Genomic DNA, 4,259 nt, shown 5'->3' with positions numbered 1-4,259 from the left:
TGCACTAGTTTACACTCCCACCAACAGTGTAGAAGTGTTCCCTTTTTGCCACACCCTCTCCAGCAGCTGTTATTTTTTGAGTTGTTGATAATTGCCATTCTGACTGGAGTTAGGTAGTATCTCAGTGTGGTTTTGATTTGCATCTCCCTGATGATTAGAGAGGTTGAGCATTTCTTCATGTGTTTGTTGGCTGCTCGAATGTCTTCTTTTGTGAAGTGTCTGTTCATACCTTTTGCCCATTTGATAATGGGGTTGTTTGTTTTTTTCTTTTCAGCACGTTTGAGTTCCTTGTAGATCCAGGATGTTAAGCCTTTGTCAGACCTGGTGTTGGTGAATATTTTTTCCCAGTCTGTAGGCTGAGGACAGAAATTTTAAAAGGTCATTGAAATAAATGAAAATAGAGACACAACTTACCAAAACTTCTGGGATACATAAAAAATAATGCTAAGAGGAATGATTTTAGCATTAAATGCCCTACATGAAAATGAAAGTTCTGTAATCAACAACTTAACCTCGCATCTCAAGGAACTAGGGAAAAAAAGAACAATCTAAACCCAAAGCTAGCATAAGAAAGAAATAATAAAGATTACAGCAAAATTGTATGGGATTGAGACCAAAAAAAGATATAAAGGATCTATGAATAAAAAAGTTGATTCTTCAAAATAAACAAACTTGACAAGACTGCTAGCTGGATTAACCATGAAAAAAAGAGAGAAGATTAAAATAAAATCTGAAATGATAGAGGTGAAATTCCAATTGATACCACAGAAATTCCAAAGATTATTAAAGACTACTATGAACACTTCTGTGGCAACAAGTTGTAAACCTAGAAGAAACAAATAAATTCCTGGAAACTTACAAACTCCCCAGGCTGAACGAATAAGAAACAAACTGAGTAGAGCAATAACAAACATTGAAATCAAATCAGTTATAAAAAATTGTCCAGCAAAAGAAAACCTAGAGCCAAATGGATCCACAGCCAAATTTTATCAGACAGGCAAAGAAGAACTATTACCAACCTTACTTAAACTATTCCAAAAAATCAAGGAGGAGGATCTCTTCTCTCACTCATTTTATGAAACTAGTATCATTTTGATACTGAAGTCAGGCAAGGACACAGCAAAAATCTACAGGCCAATGTCCTTGATGAATGTAGATGCAAAAATCCTTGCCAAAATGCTAGCAAACGAAATTCAACAGCACATCAAAAAGATAATCCAGTAAGATATGGTGAGTTTTACTCAAGGAATGCAAGGATGTTTCAGTATCTGCAAATCAATAAGTGTAATTCACCATAGGAAAAGAAACAAAAGCCATATGATCATCTCAGTAGATGCAGAAAAGGCATTTGATAAAACCTAATATCTCTTCATGATAAAAACTCTCAACAAACTAGTAGTTGAAGGAAGATATCTCAAAATAATAAGAGCCATGTATGACAGACCTACAGCTAACGTCATACTTCATAGAGAAAAGTTGAAAATATTATCCCTCAGAACTGGAATAAGACATGGATATTCACTGCCACCACTCCTATTCAATGTAGTACTGCTAGTTCTAGCAAGAACTGTCAGGCAAGAGAAAGTAATACAAGATATCCAAGTCAGTCAGGAGGAAGTCACACTATCTCCATTTGTTGATGACATGATTGTATATCCAGAAACCCCTAAAGACTTCTCCTGTAGACTCCTAGACCTTGTATTTCTTCAGTAAAGTACAAATTAAAACCACAGTGAGATATCATCTTATGCTAGTCAGAATGACTGTTACAAATTCAAGGAACAACAGATGTTGGCATGGATGTGGAGAAAAGGGAACACTCATACACTGTTGGTGGGAATGTAAACTAGCTCATCCTCTGTGGAAAACAGTATAGAGATTTCTCAAAGAACTAAAAATAGAACTAGCATTTGACCCAACAATCCCACTACTGGCTATCTAGCCAAAGGGGAAAAAAGCAATGTACAAAAAAAGATACTGTTACTCATGTGTTCTTTGCAACACTGTTCACAATAGCACAGTTGTGGAACCAACCCAAGTGTCCATGAATGATTGATTGAATAAAGAAAATGTGATTTCACACACACACATACACACACTACTCTGCAGCCATAAGAAGAATGAAATCTTGTCCTTTGCAGCAACATAGATAGAGCTGGAAGACATCATTCTAGGTGAACTAACTAACTCAGAAATAGAAAGTTAAACACTGTGTAGTCTTACTTATTTTTGGGAACTAAATGGACATAAAAATGGAAATAATAGACACCATGACTAAGTGGGGAGGGTGGAGAGGCAAGAATTCAGAAGCCACCTATTGGGTATACTGTTCACTATTTGGGGAATGGGGCCACCTGAAGCTCAATCACCAACAGTATGCCCATGAAAACAAACATACCATTGTATTCCCTAAATCTAAAATAAGTTTGGAAAAAAAAAAAGAAGCAGAACTCTTCAACCTGGGTACATTGTAAAAAGTAGGAAAACATACTTGGGAGAGAGCACCAATGATGCAGCCATGTGACCAAGGAGTTTAGTCTGGATCAGCTAGGTGCTGTTCATCAAGACAGTTGAAGAAAGACCCCAAATCCTGAAGGCATTTTAGAGTTCATTGTGACTGCCACTACCATCGTAGGCCCAGATGCAAGGTTGGAGGTACAGAATAATTTCAAAGAAGGAGTCACAGGCACCAGTGGGACCTTAGTGTGCACTGACCAGCACTGCCTCTGCTTCCCACACTTTTTCACTGCACTTTTTGGCTGCTGTAAGTTTTGCTCTGGTGTCCTCAGTACTATGTGTTCTGTACCCAGCAAAACTGTGGGGCCTATATGCCCCGGAGAGCCACACAGCCCTGGCAAAAAACTGTGGGGCGCAGCCACTGAGAATAACCTCCCTGCCCCACCAGGCGGATGCCCAACAGAGCCATAGGGACAGGGCTGCTCACAAGACACTAGACTATTAAAGCCACCTGAGAGTAATTTAGCCATGGAGAGCTGCAAGTGTGTGACCTAGGTGCAGAGCCATTGAGGAAGTAGGTACATCACAGAACTGCAGCAGGAACTGTGGACAAGTCTACCGCCCCAGTGGGCCTGGATGTTAGAGCCTTGAATCAGAGATTATTCTCAAGTTTTAAGGTTGGGACCTGTTATCCCTTTCTTCCTTCTTATTTCTCTCTTTTAGACTAGAAATGTCTCTCCTATGCCTGTCTCACTATTATATTTGGTAGTACATAACTTGTTTGATTTCACATACTTGCAGCTGGATAGGTATTTGCCTCAGGATGAATCATATTTTGAGTCTCATCAAATTTGGATATTTAGATATTTAGATATGGAATGCATATTTTTGCATGTAAGAAGGCCATTTTTTGGGAGGGGAAACCAAGGGTAGAATGCTATGATCTAAATTTTTATGCCCCTCTAAAATTCCTATGTTGAACCTAATTCCCAGTGTGATGGTATTTGAAGGTAGGGCCTTTAGGATTAGTTCCCATATAAAAGAGACCCCAGAGAGCTAGCTAATCCCTTCTGCCATGTGAAGACATGGTGAGAAGATACCATCTATGAACCAGAAAGCAGGCCCTTACCACACACCAGATCTGCTTTGATCTTAGAGACTCCTCAGCCTCCAGAATTGTGAGAAATATAATTCTGTTGTTTGTAAGCCACACTATGGTATTTTGTTATAACAGTTTGAGCATATTGAGGCAGTTGCCATGCCTCCTTGGCCTCCTGTGGCTAAGGCTGTTACAACTGTTCCTTATTCCTTGTTTGTTTTTCATGAACTTCCAGTTTTGAGGAGCACTGGTCAGGTCATTTGCAGAGTCCTTCAGTTTGGGTTTAGTTGATGTTTTCTCATGGTTAAACTAGAGTTTTGGGTTTGAGGAAAGAATACCACAGAATTGAAGTACCCTTTTCTCACATCATAGCAGGGAGTATGTGTTACCCATAGGTCATCATTGGTGGTATTAACCTTGGTCATTCACGTAAGTCATTGTTTACCATGTGTCTCCACTGTGAAGTTACTGTTTCTCCCTTTTGATACTCTCTGAAATCCAGTCACTTAGTTCAGCTCAAGGCGTAAAGGGGAGATTAAGCTTCATCTCCTTTGCCAGGAAGTGTCTACATCTGTTATTTACATGACGTCTTTAGCAAAATGTGTCTCTCCTCAATTTTCAATCTATTCAATCATTTACTCTGTTTTTATTTATTTATTTTGAGTTGGAGTCTCACTCTGTTGCCCAGACTGGAGTGCAGTGG

General features: G+C 39.1%; 1 protein-coding gene across 1 annotated transcript in view; it reads left to right on the top strand.

Moving 5' to 3' along the window:
- The window catches only part of ALMS1 (ALMS1, centrosome and basal body associated protein), a gene marked incomplete at its 3' end in the record, with an annotated part of 133,449 nt that overhangs the window by 128,209 nt on the left and 981 nt on the right, over positions 1–4,259 (top strand). The gene's annotated exons all lie outside the window — the stretch shown is intronic.

The sequence above is a fragment of the Carlito syrichta genome, unplaced genomic scaffold, assembly GCF_000164805.1.
Source record: "Carlito syrichta isolate Samal-C Ts95f unplaced genomic scaffold, Tarsius_syrichta-2.0.1 Scaffold302423, whole genome shotgun sequence".
Classification (NCBI taxonomy): domain Eukaryota; kingdom Metazoa; phylum Chordata; class Mammalia; order Primates; family Tarsiidae; genus Carlito; species Carlito syrichta.
This window is presented reverse-complemented; position numbering and strand designations above follow the sequence as displayed.